We start from the raw sequence: 18,750 nt of genomic DNA, 5'->3' as shown, positions 1-18,750 counted from the left end.
GCAAACATGGATGGGAAAAATATTTTGATTTGTTTGCAAAATTGATTTGTTAAATGTAGCCAAACTCTAAAAGTCTGTACGTTTTAAGCTGAGTCTTGCAGCTAAATGCCTTAGAAAACACAGTAATTCTGTCTGGTTGTTTGGGACAACCTTATCCATCACCCCCTGCAGAGTCCTTGCCATTGGTTGTTGGCAAAATACTTCTGATCAAAGACCAAGTCAAGCAGTGTAACAATGGGCATTACATTGAGCTGAATATTGGAGCCACATTAAAAGGTGTATACTTTGAGTTCGATCTGTTAAGAAAAATGCTGCACACATATAGCCATCATTTTGTGGTACTGGTAGCCGACATAGATTAGAGTTCTGTGAGCCAACAGTAAAGTTAATGGACTGCGTAGAATTGTAGAAGGTGTAGAGATGGATGGTCCATAAATGTCTGCACTATATAAAGATCCTTTCCTTCATTTCTGCTTACCCACTCGCGTCTTTCCTTAAATTACTATTGGTCTCTTTCAGCACCTCCTCATAATCTCCAATGGCTTTAACAATGCAATATATTTACACAATGCACAAAGCTTACTTGGGAATGGTAAACCTTTGTCTACCTGTAAAAGGATGCAACTACACCCAGTTTCTTTCCCTCTTCCAATGTCTTCGCCTCCCACTTTAAGCACAGTAAAGTCCATTGTTTCACATGCTTGCAGATGTACCATTTGACCTCAAATTTAAATTAAAAAACATGTTTCATTTTGAATATATAAAGATGCAAATGTCATTTGAAGTTTATGAATCATGATTGTTCTAAGTCGGATTATAGATTACTTGTGTATAATATTGCTGCAGAAGACATTTTGACTAAATGGTAGCATTTTTATGTATTATATATTTGTACAACTGTTGCAAAAAGTGAATGTGTATTAATCATAATATACTTGACTAAGCTATCACTTCAGCAATAGCACAGTACAGCCCACTATGTAACCAACTCACATACTTCAGCTCCGGCCAATTCACACTCTCCCCACAGGCACACGTGCCTCGCCTTCGGACAAAAATGATCTATGCTTTCCACACAGAACACATAGAAACAGACCCACATGCAGAGCTCTTGGTACTTCGGGTCTGCACACATCAATGTGTCTACCCATTAACCTCACCCACTCCTTACTCTCTAAGATTCGCCATGGTGCCAGTATCTCATGCAAATAGCAGCAGAGTATGGTTTAAATCTCAATAAAATACCATAGAAATAGAGAGGGTGTGCCGTGGCATTACTTCACTGTGCTTGACTTGCTGGGATGAAAATGTGGGATGTAATGGAGGACCTCAACACATTTCTACATCCTTTTCTAAGATCATGTTCAAGCAAGTGTGCAATCCCTACCATGTGCTGCTTCATCAGGGAAGAGGGAGAAAGGCTTTGAAGCGCCCTCTCTCCGCTCATAATGTATACATTAAGAAGTAGAGCAGATATGCCACGCTCTGACACCTTGATTACCAGGCTGGGGAGAGAGTATCTCACTTCTGTCTTCCTTTCACACGCTCCATTTAGCCCCACGACCCTACTTGAGAGGATTCCCTTTGGATTTGCTTGATTGCTGGGGGAGTGAGCCCAATGTGGTGGTCGTATGAGTCTGTTATTCTACACGATATGTCCTATGGGGATACCCTCCACCACATTCCATAGCAAGCTGCAAAATGCCCTCTAAACCTAAACCGATAAATTATAGGTGTTTTCAAATGTTATGCAGGTGAACTTAAAAAAAAAGGAAGCAGGAAGAAGCATGATGGTACTTGAGCAAAGTGGTCAGAAAGTACGACAGTAGAGAAACACATTTTGGAAGTAATAAAAGCATAGCAGAAGTTGTATTGAAAAGTTTATTTAAAAAAGCAAAGTGAAGAACTAAAGCTAAAACACAAACAGATGACACAATTGCAATGTGTTTTGTACGGCACACTGACTGCTTGCCAAGTGTTATTGCACTTTAATAAGCTCCCAATGGGTGGTGTGGAACCTGTAAGAAAATGGTAAATCACGCCTGCTCCATCTGAAAGTGTGGAGACTGTGTGTAGGCACAAAACAGTGGATATGTGACACAGCGCATAGAACATTCTTGAGTTATTTTGGGGAATTAGGCTTCCCAGTGATTCAGTACCTCTATAGAAATATTGGTATGACAATGCAGATGCCCTATGTGAAATGTACCTGTAAGGAAATGTGCCTCTGCCTGGGGTCGATCTTAGGAGCAAACCCCAGGATCCTCCTATTCATAAATGAAAAGACACAATGAAATAAAGACAACTCAGTGATACAATGAATACAGTACCAGTTTCAGAAGATAAATGTACACACTACACAGTGTTGGGATGCACGTGCAGTGTCCCAGCATGGCCTAAACATTCAGATTAAGGAAAATATATTTGTGCATGAGAAATTGAATTTGCGTGGCAGCAGGCGTGTGGGGATTGAAGTTGGTAGGTGGCCATGGTATAGGTTTGCATATGAAAATATGGAGTAGGCAACAAATGTATCTTCAAGGTAGTTATAGAGGCTTAGGTAGTCCCAAGTTCACGGCACGGGTACTATTGTGTAGCGGTAGTGAAAGTATATTTATAGTAGAGGTCATAATGTGTGACAATGGTGGTGCAGACATGGGGTCTAGGTGAGGGAAATACTGAAGCACAGCCATATTGGAAGTGAGGCCTAGCATTTTGTATTCCCTGTTGCAAGTGTAGTAGTGTGGCATAATGAAGATTTACAATAATTTCCCTTTCCCAAACCCAAGTAGTGAAGCTGAGAACAGTGGCATTCATGCCGAATAGATAACAGTTTAATTGTATACAGCTGCAGGCCCTTGGTGTACTAATATTGGAATGTGGACAGCAGAGTGAGGGCAGGGCTGCTGCCTTCCCAAAGGACAAATCTAGGAGATTCAGGATAGAGGACTCAAGCTGCCAACATGTTAGGTTTAGATGTTGTTTGCTAGCGCCCCCTGAGAAAATGGGAGTCTTATTTGAACTACCAGGCAGCTGGGGAATAGAGTACATACAGTCATAGAAAATAGGCTGATTAATGTGGTTCTCGATTAAGCAGTGGGGTACCACAGGCGGGCAAAAGATAGGGGACAGAAAGGATCTGTGGGGTGCAAATACAGCCCACTGAGTGGCAGAAACTGAGAGGTCATGCAAGGCCTCTATTGTGAAAGTGAAGCTGGCGGCTGATGTTGAGACCCATTGGAATATGCAGGCCAGTTCAACACATTATTTTCCGAGATAAGGCCTAGTGAATGAACATAAATGGGCCTCTTTCAACTTTACCAAAGTGGACAGGTGCTCAAATGAAGGCAAGTACCTGAAAACTTAAAACTGCTGAATGTGCCCAGTGCATTCCAAAAGACATGTGTTGCTGCAAATACTGTTTTCATAAACTGTGAAAAGCCACCATTTCACTGGAGAAGACTGATAGCAGCATGTTATGCTAACTTCTATGAAACATAAGACTGTGATGCAGAAATCTAAGTGAAGCAGAGCATATTGCATTTGACTTGAATAAAAATACTTATTTTCCAACATCCAAATGGGATAATGCAAAAGGAAAGGCCTAATTGGCTTTAAAAGTGAACACTGATTTCCCATGGTAAACTGTGGCCTACGTGTGAACAATGCAAAAATGGATACTCATGTCTTTTCAACTATTTTATTAAAGAACAACTTTACTCATGGACGGGGGGCGTGGCTTGATGGCTACGTGAGAGGACGTTCCTTGGAGGAGCTACCGATGATCCGATCCCGGAAAAAAGTGATGGTTTTTGGCGGACTTTCGAGCCCACGGTGCATCTAAAGGCATATGAAAGTAGGGGCACATGGTGCGTGCCCTCCCCAACGGTGAGACTGCATATTCACGGAACCAGACCCCGAAGAAGGTGGCGGTCGTGCAAAGGAAGGGGAGCACCCAAGATGGCCGCCTGTGGACAAAGGGCCATAAAAGGTCCGATGAACTGAGGAAGACAAGGTTGGTCGGGTGGGCGAGCCTAACCAGATAGACGGGTCGCATGTGCCTCGGGCTGAAGGCAAGAACATAAGGGCGAGCCCCCACTGCAGAGTACATGGGTCGTGGCGAGATAGCAGAGTGAATCTAGGTTCAGCGAAACCTCGCTGTGAAGGGGCCGGCGAGCGAACCCCGCGAGGATACAGCTGGGCACAGGGGCCCAATCGACGCAACAAGATGTCTTCCAAGGTGGTGCGACCCCGGATCAAACAGCCTACGATGGAGACCTATGCTAGGTCGCCCTCGGGCACGGAAGGGGGCAAGAGCATAGAAACCCCTGCGGCAGCGACGGACCCACCGGGTACTATCCAGGAGGTGCTGGCAGCAATTGCCGACTTGAAGGTGGCCTGGGAGACGAAGCTGGGCCTCGCCATGAAAGAGTTGCAAGAGGGCCTAAACCTCAAGATAGGAGCGGTCCGAGAAGAAGTGAACCTGTTGCGCCAGGATGTGCGAACGATCGCGGAGCGCACTGGGGAACTGGAGAAGGAGTTGGCCCCGACCGTGGAGGCGTGCAATACACATGCCAAGGAACTTCATGCCCTCGTGCAACGAGTGGGCAATTTGGAGGACAGAGCAGAGCAGGCGGAGGGGCGCGCCAGGCGCAATAACATTCGCATAGTGGGGGTACCGGAGGGAATGGAAGGATCGAACCCCACGGATTTCGTTGAAACCATGCTTTTGCAGGAGATTACAGGCGGAGAGTTGACCCAGGGGTTCACGGTCGAAAGGGCGCACAGGGCCCTGACCAGGAGACCGGCCCCAGGAGCCCCCCGCGGCCGTTGATTGCAAAGATCTTGAACTATCGTGACCGCAAGAAGATTCTCGAATTTTTCCGGAAAGGGGGCACGATAGAAAGGGGGTCAGCGAATATAACAGCTTATCCAGATTACACGCTGCTTGTACAACAGAGTCGAATGAACTTTGGAACGGTGAAGAGGAGGCTCAGAGAGGCAGGCCACCGCTACATGTTGCTTTACCCCGCTAGGTTAAAGGTGATTCATAAGAACAGATCCCTCTTCTTTGAGACGCCGAGCGACGCAATGGAATGGCTGGATATGCAAGGTCGACCACAGGAATCGGATGCCCAGACAGAAGCGGATGGAGATAAGTACTACGCTGCAGTGGCACCCGTGAGGCCATAGCTATGACATTGGGACTAGAATATAGTTTGATATTGTGCTTGTGTGGGGGAAGTCACGGCATCTGCCGGCGGGTCCCGTTGAATTCACTTCTCCAAAATAGATGACTGGGAGCTCCTGGGGAGCAACCTCTGCACCCGATAGTAGTACACTTAGTTAGGTCACTGTTAGATTGGTGACACCCCGCGGGGTCCTTGTTCTTGGTCACGAGACAGGTCCAGACGTGGGTAGGCCTGAGATCCAGGGATGGAGCTGGGCTAGTGTTGGGGGTTGGTGGGGAGGGGGGGGAGTTGTGTGCAGTGGTGTGAGGTTGGGGAAGGGGGAGGGGGGCACGGTTTGTTAACAGAAGGGAAGGAGCCAGGAAGTGACCCTACATGGGGAACATTATGGGGAGGGATGGGACGGAGATAGACCGACTAGATGGCATTGGGTAATCTCAGAATTGTGACCTGGAATGTACGGGGCCTCAACAGCCACCTTAAACGTAACAAAGTGATGATGTATTTAAAGAGGATGCGCGTAGATATAGCCCTGCTGCAAGAGACCCACCTCACTAGGGAAAGGCTGGAGGTGGTCGGGAGGAAATGGAAGGGCACCGGTGTGGGGGCGGCGTACTCAGCGTATGCCAGAGGGGTTGTCACTTGGGTGGCGCCCCACGTGCCGTTTCGAGTGCTTGATTCTACGGTGGACCCAGAGGGTAGAATGGTGGTGGTAACGGGTCTCTTGGAAAACAGAGAAGTACACATCATAAATTTGTACGCCTCCAATAACGATACAGCGGCTTACTTTAGGACCCTCTACGGTAAACTTGGCCCCCTGGCGGGGGGTACGGTAGTGTGGGGGGGATTTTAACTGTACTGTAGACCCCAGTATGGATAGGTCCAAGGACAGGGCAGGAAAAACGGCGCCGGCGTTAAAGCGCTGAGTACCCTACTGAAAGACCTAGGCCTAGAGGATGCGTGGAGAAGGCTGCATCCCACGGATAGACAGTACTCACACTACACAGCGACACATGATTTGTACACAAGGTTAGACTACATGTTTGTAACAGCCGGGATAGTGAGAGAAATAGAAGGAGCAGAATACAAAGCCCGAGTGCTGTCGGACCACTCGCCCTTGGTGGTGGACTGGAGACACCAGCCCCCACGACCGCAGATCCCTACATGGAGACTTAGAACCGAAGCTCTGCAGGATGAGGGGTTTCGGGAGGGCCTGAGGGACGCCATTGAAGAATATTTTGATACAAACACGGGAAGCGTAAGCTCTGTGGGCACATTGTGGGAAGCGTTTAAGGTGGTGGTGCGTGGGGTAGCTATCTCCCAAGTTAAGGGCTACAGGGGGGGTCGAAAGGGAGCTCCGGGAGGCGGAAAGGGAGCTAGAGGAGCTCACGCGTTGCGTGAGCACCGCTCATGATAAAAGAACCAAAGTAGAGGAGCTACAGTTGTCCTGCAGTGCACTCTGGGATAGACTGTGTAGCCTCAGCTCCAGGAAATCTACGGAGAGGATACACACAGGGGGCGACAAGCCAGGCAGATTGCTGGCTTGGCTGTACAAGAGTGAGACCCCCCGCTCGGTGATTAGTGAGATTCAGGACGAAGGAGGTAGCATATGCAACACCCAGAAAGAGGTAAATGAGGAATTCATTAAGTTTTACAGACACTTGTCTGAGGACACGGGGGAGGATATGGGCCAAGACATACTAGACACATTGGGGGACATTGAGCTGCCCACCTTAGATGATCTAGAACGTTCTGAGTTGGACACACCCGTCACCTCGGATGAGCTGGAGGTAGTGATTCGGAACTTGCCCACTTGTAAGGCGCCAGGTTCGGATGGGCTGCCCAGTGAGTTCTACAAAACATACCAGCAAGAGTTGCTCCAGCCACTGCTTGCCACTTTCAACGAGGCCTATGAGAAGGGAGAACTCCCATTGTCCCTCCGTGAGGCTGTAATCATCCCACTCCTGAAACCAGGCAAGCCGGCCGTGGAGCGCGGGTCTTACAGACCGTTGTCCTTGCTCAACCAGGACAGCAAAATACTCACGGCGGTGCTGGCTAATAGACTGAAGAGGGTGATTAAGAAACTGATACACCCAGATCAGACGGGATATGTTCCGGGTAGGAACATCACCGATAACCACCGGAGGCTACACCATGTCATAGACCAAACTGAGGAGGACACGGGCGAGCTGGATATAGTGTCGTTAGACGCGGTCAAGTCCTTCGACTCGGTACGATGGCCCTGGCTGAAAGCGGTCCTGAAGGGGTACGGAGTGGGACCCGGATACCTCAGATGGGTACAGTTGTTTTACAGCACCCCGATGGCGAGGGTCAAGACAGGGTCCACGGTCTCAGATTCTTGGCAACTGAGCAGGGGGACCAGACAGGGATGTCCCTGGTCACCTATGCTATATATACTGGCATTGGAGCCGCTGGCAATATGCCTGCGTCAACAATATGGGGAGGTGGGCATAACCACGGCCAGTGGAGAGCATCTGATATCATTATATGCGGATGATATGCTCCTTTATTTGCGCTACCCAGAAGAAAACCTACAGTACGTCCTAGAGGTGATAGAACGGTACACCATCCTCTCCGGTATATCGGTGAACCCTGGAAAGTCCAGCCTGTTCCCTTTGGGTAGATATAGGAATGTCCCGGTGCAGAGGCTGCCTGTTCTGCCAATACCATGACAGCCCGCAACATTTAGGTATTTGGGAATAAACATTTATCACAAGATCGAGACAGAACACAAGCACAACACGGAAAAGGCGATAGAGGGGATTAAGAACAGTATGGTATTCTGGTCCAGATTGCCCCTGACCATGATGGGGAGGGCGGCCTTGCTCAAGATGGTGGCCCTGCCTAGACTCTTGCACTTCTTTATAAACGTCCCGTTTCTGACACCAAGGAGCCCATTCGTGAAACTTCACAGCGTGTGTAGGGGTTTTGTGTGGGGCAGCTCTAGGAATAGGTTGGCTCTGTGGAAGCTCCAGAACCCTTGTGACAGGGGGGGATAGGCCTGCCTAACTTCGAACTCTACTACCTGGCGGGGCAGCTGCAGTACGTGGCCAGGTGGCTCTCGACTGAAGATTCGGCGGAAGCCAGGCTCCTGCGCGAAGATACAGCCCCATACTTTCTGATGGAAGTGGTGTGGTTGGGCAGAGATAAACTGGTGGGCAAGGGGCGGCTACTGAGGATGGGCTGGGAGATCTGGCACAGGACATGGAAGATTGGGGGGACTCAGAACCATACTCCCAGCAGGCCCCTTTGGCGGCTCTGTGTGGGAGCGACTCTCAACTACTTGAATCGGTCCGCAGATACTGGGAACAGGTAGGCCTAGCCACCCTCGGGGACATATGGCAGGAAGGGGAGGCGGCGGACTTTCAGCAGCTGCAGGAAGAGACGGGAGTACATGGTGGCCAATATATAACCTACACTAGGCTGGTGAAAAAGACTAGAGAAAGATGGCCGGAGACAGTTCTCGCAGAGGATCCAGATACCTCCCTAGAAACCATGTATGATGTATCGGAGGGCGGGCATGAAATATCGAGGATATATGAGCTCCTGCAAGCAAGGGAAGGAGTTGCTCCAATTGAGACAAGATTGGGAGGAGGAGGTGGGAAGACCCATGACGGATGGGCAGTGGGAACGGGCCCAGAGGTACCATAAAAAGGTGTCCCATAATGCGAGATTCCAACAGCTTCAATTGTATGTTACCCACAGGGCTTATTTAACCCCACGGGAAGATTGCAAAGTTTGGGGGATCAGCTATGCAGCAATGCCCCAGGTGTGGGGAGGTGATCGCGGGACTGCTACACATGTTTTGGGCTTGCCCAGAGGTGCATAGATTTTGGAACGAGGTCAAGACGAGACTGGCTGGCGGGGGGTGGTGCTGGATGTGGAATCGGCCTGGTCATGCATGCTTGGACTATTCCCTAGACCCCTTTCGAAACACATAAGCAAGATGAAGGACCTGGCCTATTTCTTGGCCAAACGTAGGATCGCCATGGGCTGGAAGGCGGCCCACAGACCTAGGGTGGAATTATGGTGGACAGACCTCTTGAGGTGGGCGGAAGCTGAATCCGTAGTCTGGTTTGAAGCGGTCACCAGGAGGGGTGAAGAAGAAGCAGGGCCCTTGCTGGCCTGGCGGCAATTGGTGGCCTTGTTAGCGAACCCTTACCAGGGTGACAACGTAACAGAGGACCCGATGGATGGCTCTCTAGGTAGTGTGCCACCCAATGATGTTTCCTGTAAACAATATGTGAGAACCGGCTCTAGTTTAAAGGGGGAGGGGGGAGTTGGGGAGTTTGAAAATGTGTTGGAATATGATGCTTTCTATGTTTTGAAACAGTTGTAGTGTGTTTGTTTGACCTTAAAAAATATATTTTATAAAAAAAACTTTACTCATGGACAGCAGGCCCAGATGCAATAACAAATGTCATGTGTAAAACACATCTTTTCAGAATTGTGAATGTAGCTTGTTTCCCCCCATTGAAGCCTGTGTCCATGGAAATCTGAGCTCAAAGATCTTTGGCTGGGCCCACCAGGGAAACAGGTATGTTTTGTTTCAGTTAAATCCAAAGAAATAGAAAGATTTTACATCAAAATTGTGGAAGGGTCAGCTAAAGCAGCTGACAGAACTGACATTTCAGCACTGTCTTCACCCCAATAAGATGCCTCTCAGAGCAACTCATGGATCTTCAAAGACTGTGCGAAACAGACATTACTGATAAACAGATGTCCAAGTCATTTGACTTGGGAGAAATGGAACCTCATCGGGGTTGAGCTAGATGTGAAAATGCAGGATTCTATATTAACAATTGCCATTGTGATGGGCTCATTCAGTACTCATTTTCGAAGATCATCAAAAGCCTATCAAGTTCTATGTAAATATTAACCATATGCCATGTGTGTAATTTAGTTTGAGATGAAAATGGGTTTTTGACACTCCTATACATCAGAGAAATCTGAAATGTGGTGAACTGATAGAACGAAAAATGAATGTGTGTTTTGTGAATTTTGATATTTATCAATATTTCAGCTTATGAATAAACCCTGAAAAATTATAGATCCTCCCAGGAAGGTTGTGCTGCAATAAAATTAGTAACCCCTGTTTCATCATAAATTGTAGAATTCAAAAATATATATGTTTATGCAGTTATCTAAAAAGAGAAGATAGTTACCAGGTAGTGGCATTCTGAGAAAATCAAATTTGTAAAAAAAATGTCATTTGAAATGATGCCTTTCTCTCCTCCCCTCATTATCCATAATCTAGACCTCCTAAACCACTTGTCTCCAGTCATATGGCAGTGGGCAGTGGACAGATTGGTGGGAGGGAGAGGATGTCCAATCCAAAGCGTGGCAATATTGAAAATGTGTATGTGTCAACAGGAATATATAATATCAATTTCCTATATAAAGAAAAAAAACAACTAGCAAGAGAGACAAGGAGAGACCCAAAAGAAGGAGAGAAAGAACAACCAGAGAAGGGAGATAAAAGCCTAACCAATACAGACAGGAGACCCTTGGACTTTTTCTGGGGACTGCTGTTTGGAAAGCTGTGAGTCCTATCTGAGAGAGGCCTGTGGCTGATGGGACCTTGCTGTGGACAGAGGCCTGAGGTGTGAGCTGCCTACCTGTTTCCAAATGAGAGTCTGAGATCTGGCTGGACTCCTGAGCTGAGACAGAGACCTCTCATGTAAGTAGATATATCCCCAAAGCTATCCATTGTATTGGGAACTGCCTGCCTTAATCCATTCCAATTAATTGTGGGCGGGGAGACTGTGTAGACAATTTTGCACATCTAACTAAAGTTAATTCAATTAATTCACATATAGAAAAGATGACACAGTGAGTTTTGTTAAAATTAGAAATTTAATTCTCAGTTTGTTACAACCACTATATCTGATAGTAATTGGGTGACCCTATTTTACCATTTATCCCCAAACTAGAATCCTAAAAAGCCCTGCATGTCATTTTGAATGTAGTGTGTTCCAAAACAAATGTTCCCATTGAGTTTATTTCCCAAAACATGCCTTTCCAAATAAAAAGCCCAAATGAAATTCCCAATCTAATCCCTCTCCTTGATACTTGCCTTTGAACTCAGGGGTGTCACAGATGATTGATGCCTGGAGGGGAGCTGGGAGAAAAGAGCATGTTGATCAATGTTGATCAATGAAGTGAAGATTGTGCATTATTAAAGTGCCTTATCTGCAAAAGTGCAGAGAAATCCCACTGTGCTGATTTGAAATTCAATCTGTGTGGTTGTTGCAATTGAAAGTTTATTCATAAAATACATGTTGGTCATATTGATGTAAACACATTTCATAAGTTATTATTGTGTTGTGCCACAGAGTTGGTGGTTTGTGTTATTGTAGAGAACTTACTATCAATTGTGTAAATGTAAATAAATATATACTATTATTTCTATACACCGGCCCGGTTCCTGGCTTATTGTTGAAACAGGAGTTATCAGTTGAGTGGTATTATCTAGGTTGGAGACCTAACCAAATTAGAATCTGCTAAGTGCTTTGTTGTGCTGACACCTAGGAACTCCCCGCATTGAGAGTGACCGTCCAATAAACCGTGAAGGATCAGACAATCCTGTGATTTGTGATATGAAGAGCAAGAGTTAATGCCAACAAATCTAGTTCAGAGCTGTGGAGGCATTGCTGGGGCACCCGCATGTCTTGTATTAGAGCAGTGTATTTTTAATTCAAAGGGCCAACTTGACCTCCGAGTTGTCCACTAAGCTCATGCTAATGACCAGGTGTGCACCATGTTAATCGGACAATGGGGCAGGTAACATCTCAGGCAACGCCCCAATCCAGTAGCAAGGAACCCAGCTAATGGAGTAGGGGGGCTATGCATTCGAGAGTTGGGGTAGATTAGAATGTGGCCAATCTGTCAAGTGGCCATAGGGGGCTTTTAGTATGTATATAAGTAGTAGTCAATGAGGGTGGGTGCGTACAAAATACGCCTTGTTTTCCTTGAAAAGCAGTGCACCAAGTTATTTCCTTAGATTAGTGTTTCTATGGTCTGTGTGTCTGGATGTCTTGTAATGGTGATTCAACACCTCTTTAGGGAGTGCTACTTGTATTTTCGGAATATTATCAATTTTGGATTGTGCTTAAGGCATGAACCCTCACTCTCCTAAATGGTAACTACATAATTAGAAGAGGCACTTGGCTTACATGGAATACGTTTTTTTATTTTATTTTAAATGTGTGTGTGCAAAACATCTATATAGATATGCATTAATGCATATAAGGAACCTTTAAATCAGCAGTGATAAGTACAGAATAAATACAACATATATTGAATAAGACCGTGCACATAACATTGGTGTATCACATATGCAGAATGTTCTTTTGAGTTTCTGTTTTGTGCCCAGTCTTTTGAAGGGAGTTTCTGAACAGTTTTATTAAACAGGCTGTTTTTACTTGTATTTAAAATTCAATTTATTCTTCATCCCCCAACAACAACATCCTAGTCCAAAAAACTCTATAACAGCTGCAGACTGTAAAAGAAAAACAATGAGGGCCATCAAGATGAAATAACAGAATGAAAACAGGCTTGCATACCCTCTGACATATCTGCCGCCAGGATTCCACTGCAGACAGGATTCATAGACTAGCTGGGCTGAGATAGCCTTCCAGTGATTGATCTCTCTGAGAGTGCTGTAGCTTGTAGAGGACGTTGTGACCGGGCATCAGGCGGCCATCTTCTCTTTCTTTCAAGCCGATGGGGATACAGAGGCTGGATGGGCTGTGACTGCTGCGTCCCTTTTTCTTATGAGCCTTCTTTGCGCTGTTGCAAGCTCTTGTTGGAATGCAGGGGCAGGCAGAATCCACTTGGGTTGGGGAACTTTCGTGTCCTTGGTTTATATCTCTAAAGATCCAGCAAAAGTGACAATTTTGTCAAGGATTTCAGTGTTCCCTTTCCTCTGATTATTTCTCCCTTATAAAGAGAGGCGCATAAGACAGACTGGAAGGGCTTGTGATTCCCTCCACCGATTATTCAGTGCCGTTTAGATGCTATTTTTTCTACCCTCCCTCCCCCCCACCATGCAGAGGTAGGAGAGCAGTGTCTGGCATCCATCTTAGTTTAATGTATCTTGTGTCATACTTCTCCCCCTCAAATGTGTACTATATGCACTGTAAGGGACCCAGGCCTTCTTAATTCCTGTTATGTTCCAGGGGTTGGGGGAAGCACTAGAGAGCCACTTGTTGGATTGGTTTTTATTTCCTTTTACCCACCCTGACGCAAAATGTACAGGTGAGTTGTTCTTTTACCTGTCTTCACACTGGCTGCAAGTGGAGGAGGAGCAGCCTGGGCTATGCGGAAGTGTTGAGCTACTGGCCTGGGCAGCAGTGAGCTCTGCTTTACTTTGGTTGCTATGAATCATCCAGAACAAGCAAGATACACAGAAGAAATGGATGAACTCTACTGGAATGATGCACTGATAAAAGGTGCCTTCAGAAAAGTGTCATGAATGTAAACATATTGGGGACTTAATAAAGTAACTGGTGACTTTGGGATTGCAACCCAACCCTCTTTTCTAATGTCTCTCTATTGTAGCAATGTTCTATTCACAGGTATAGACCCAACCCATCCCAGAGCCAGAGAGATGGGACCATTCTGGTCATCTGCTCACAGCTACCACTTGAAGCACTTATCTTCTTCACGAATCTCCATAAAGGAAAAGACCAAAGATGCCGGAAGCAAATACAACATGTCTGACTGTACTGGAGGTAGATATTCCCTAAATCCAAAACTTTCAAACGTGTCTCCCATGTTTTCTTTTGGTCCAATTACCTTTATTGTGAGCTATCCTTGTCTAATGTTCTGTGACGTAGCTCTAAAAGCATAAAACCTTTGATTAAGGTGCACTGTTCCAGTAGTTAAAATGGCGACTAATCTAATTTCCTTCCTACATTAACCGTTTTTGCAACTCCAAATTGTTGAAAGGAAAGTTCTGCTTCCGGGCTTTTCTAGTTCCATAACTCTCACATGCAGAACACCTTACTGCCGCTGAATGATAATTTTACAGATACTCAAATTCCTGCAGGAAACAGCACTTGCAAGGAAAAATACCCTTTCAGACGAGAAATATTCCATGAACTGAAGGACACAACATTACGAACAGGGGGCGTTCTAAGGTAGGCGAGCGATGGGGAGGTCCAGTAACTGCATGGACAGCTAGGGCGTTGAGAAAAAAATACAAAGTGATTTTCAAATAAAAAGGGCGAGAGCGAAACAAGGGCAAGAATGTAAGCAGAAACAAAGCACTGTGGGTGCCCCGAAAAATGAGGACCCCATCCCTGTTCAGCTCTAAGATCAAAGAGGCAGCCTGAAAAATTAGCAACCTCATGGCAGGAAGGTGTCTGGCAACCCCAAACTGCCATGAAATTGTGTTTGTCTATACATAATACTGCTAAGGTATGATGTGAATTCCTTGTTGCAGGCTAGTTCAGTCATCAGAATTTGCATATATAAAGGACTAATGTAATCGACATCATAGCATAATGTACTTATGTCATTCACTGTACAGTATGGATGTACCCAAGGGAAGCCAATATCAATATAGAGGGGAAACAATTTAATGCAAATATGCTATCTGTTGCACTATAACGTTTCCACTGCACTGGGCATCTGAAGGCAGCCCAGTGAAGTCGCAAAGAAACACTAAACATTGGTTTGAGGTCATGGTAATAAGGTCATAAGGTAACTTGATTGATGGTTACTCTCTAACTCTTGGCGAACATTATTGTCAATAATTACAAAGACTTTGTCTACTCTTGTTATAATTCACGTACAATATCTACAGCTTTTACATCACGCGCCTGACATGCATTAGATCTGACCCGCCTGTTAATCTGTATCTCTTCCCCACTATTAAATCTGTTTCAGAGTTGCACTTTGCTCTCTTGCTATCCTGCCAGATCCACACCTATTGTTGTATTGCTCATCTAGCCTCTAACATGCTCAAATCTATATGTATCTAGACATGCTGCCTGTTCTCTAGTCATACCTAGCTATACTGCTCAATTTAGAATCTAAATGCCGCTTGATCCTGATTTTAGTTGTATCTAGACATGCTGCCTGTTCCCTAGTCATACCTAGCTATACTGCTCAATTTCGAATCTAAATGCCGCTTGATCCTGATTTTAGTTGTATCTAGACATGCTGCCTGTTCGCAAATCCAGTCTTATTTAGCCATACTGTTCAAATTCGCTTCTAGATGTCTTCAGCCAACTAGCGCCTACTTAGTCAAGACATTACCTTCAATACTATTCAGAATGCGTCTACCTATTACAGGTTTACACACCTCTGTCCTCATCTTCCTGAACATTACTTTACACACTTACTGTAAAATGGCACCACAATTGCCCAATATGCCCCTTTCTTCCATGCCCACCGACCAGATTCCACCCCATACAGACCTAGCCAACCCTCAGCTACTACCTAGTCTCCCTCGCACTACCATAGACAGGAACCTAGGACTCAGAGCTAGATAAGCCAAAATCTACGAGCCATTGGCCCGCTCGCTGCATACCTCACAAAAATCTTTAAAGCAGCTGCCTCAACTTAACCCTAACATTAAAACTTCTAATTCACATCACAACCTCACCTCTAGCCCCATACTCATCCACCCTAGCCAGAGTACACCTGGACAAACTCAAGATAAACGCCATACAAGCACTACTGAAAACACAACTACCACCATGAAGACAGCCAGCCCTAAAATCAAGGGAGCCCTAATCAACGCTAGATCCTTAGTAGCACATGCTACAGAAATAGCAGATCTGATCCTCAAAGACGACCTAGACTTCCTCGCTATCACCGAGACCTGGTTACACCCAGCAGCAGGTCCCATGATTATGCTAGCAGTCCCAGACAAGTACACCATCCTGAGGCAAGATCGCCCCAAGTCCAGAGGAGGGGGTGTCGCCATTATACATAAACTTAGCCTACCCATGAGATTCGCTACACCCTCCAATGTCCAATCCTGCGAAAACTTATCAGTCAAAGTCCCACTCACTAATACCCAAACCCTCACCATCCACTTGATTTACCGCCCACCAGGACCCATCGGTACCTTTGATGAAGACCTTAACGCCATCCTAACAATCAATCTTAAAACCTCATCTCAAGTCCTCACCTTGGGGGACTTTAACCTAGGCTATAATGACCCAGCAGACCCAATATCTAACTCTATAGGCACCACCCTTGCTGAATTAGGGTTCGCACAAAGAAGCATGGCCCCTACGCATTCAAAAGGTAGAATACTTGATTGGGTGGCTGATCACAACTGCGTAGCAAACATCACCAATATCGCACCTCTAATCTGGACCGACCACCACCTAGTCTCGTTCTGGTTAACCACCGACAGACCTACACCTCCGCCTATCACAACAGCCTCACCTATTCTCACCAGAAATAAGAAAAACATTACAGCAGAAAGACTCATCCCAAACCTACTCCCCAAACTTGACATACTCTCGGACAACGCGGACCCAGAGATCCTAGTTGAGGAATATAATAAAGCCATGGCCACAGCACTGGACCTCATCGCCTCTCTCAAACTCAAACCGAGCAAACAGAAATCATACCTTAAAGGATAGTTCCGGGACTTTTTTTTTATTGTCCCTACGGTTCGGCCATGTGTTTTTAAGCATAACTCGGTAGATCGTAGAAAACTTTCCTATGGACCTTACCCGACTTTTCGTCCATTAACGCACTCGAAATCAGCCGCCATTTTCTGATAATCCTATCATTTCCCCCCATCGCCCTGGCTCACCTGCTTTTGCGGCACTAAATCAAATCCCCCGCCCCTGAGCCTGACATCAGCAGACGCGTACCGCCCATTTCCCAACGCCAAAGCACGTTTCGTGTCAACAATCGCTGCGCCTCAGCTAATGAAGTGTCGCCATGGAAATGGCAGGACGCCTCTTTCCTCAATAAGTATAAACACACCGTTTCACAACACACAGCAGCAGATTTTCGATTCCATTCCTCTCTCTGTGTTACTTTGAGTATTCTGTGACTCGTTTCTGTGCTCTGGTCAGCTACCTTCGCCGCTTCTAGGCCTTGTGAACACCTGTACCATCTCTGTAAATTATTTTACTTTCTTTACCACACAATGGCTACAATAATGCCGTATATGTACGAGCCCGAGTACACCGAGGAAGAACTACTGGAAAGGCAAGCACGCGAAAACGATGGGGATTCGGACGGCAGTTGGGAGGACCAGTCAACGGATGAAGAGCCTGGACCATGTCGCATGGACGGCGTCTCCACCTGGTGCACGTGCAATCGGTGCGAGCTAATGCCAACTGAGGAGGAGAACTGCTGCTGCCGTGAAAATTCCGGGTGCTTGGCCTACATTTCGGAAGGCGAGCCAAGTCCGCAATGCATCACCGAGCTGCCAGAGTTCAGGGAAGCCTGCCTCTCACGGACCGTGTTGAGGATGATGATGGTGCTTATGCACGAACTTCGCGGCACTGTTCGTCCGCGTAATCCGAGTAACGAGTAAGTATACTCTGGTTGTGATGTCAGTGATGCCACTACTATTTCATGGTCGTCTCCCACATATAAAATTACATCTACATATCATTCGAATGCATGTAAATTGGTTCCATATTGTGCATTTTCTAGATAGAATTTTTTTCAAAGCAGAAGGACATTTTTTACCTGAATCGACAGTGATAAGAAAGTTTTGTCATTTTAATACAGTTTGCATCTTTCTTTTTCACAGGTGGTACAGGCTGGTGGTCTATCGTTGCTTCACTTGGTGGCTTCACGGGAGGCTCGGACACCACGTTCGGAGAGTAATACCTGCCTGTGCGGTACTTGCCATTAGATAACATTTCCCAGCGACAGTGGACAATACAGCGGATTTTCCCTGGATGTGCTGCAACCGGAACTTTACAATGTGTAATGTTTATTATTTATGTTCAATTGAAATTAAGATCTAAAATAAAACCCAACATATATTTTAACAATGGTTGTTTTGATTTTTTAAATGAATCAAGTGTGTCTCCATTGAATAGTCTTCCTGTGCCTTGTCTTCTCACACCACATGTCTCCGGCCAGCATCCTCCCTCACGCTGGCCGCCCACCTTCAATCCACATGACCGTTGAACCCATATGCAGCAGACATACATATGTTATTTTGCGGGTTGGCATCAAGCCTCCCGGCCTTGCCTCCTCCCCCAAAAATACTTACCACACCACTTTGTTCAAGCGTTGGCAATAAAAGGCAGTTGGATTTTATTGATACAAAACATGGTTATAGGTAAATAATCAATATGGTTGATCATAATAAATCATCCTTTTGGGCACCGGGTACAGAGATGACCCCCTCTGGCCCGTGCCGCCTTGCCACCACAGGCCAGCCTGCTGCTGACTAACTGCCTAGGCATCCAGGGTCTCCAGGGTGAACTGCACCCATATATTCTCCTGGGAGGGTGAGGTATTTATAAACTCACCCCCCTGCCTTCCATGTACTAGATCCTGCAGCCTGCCTCTTACATGCAGTTAGATGGCCTCTCCT

Source organism: Ambystoma mexicanum, chromosome 12, assembly GCF_040938575.1.
Source record: "Ambystoma mexicanum isolate Mex_15411 chromosome 12, UKY_AmexF1_1, whole genome shotgun sequence".
NCBI lineage: Eukaryota > Metazoa > Chordata > Amphibia > Caudata > Ambystomatidae > Ambystoma > Ambystoma mexicanum.
This window is presented reverse-complemented; position numbering follows the sequence as displayed.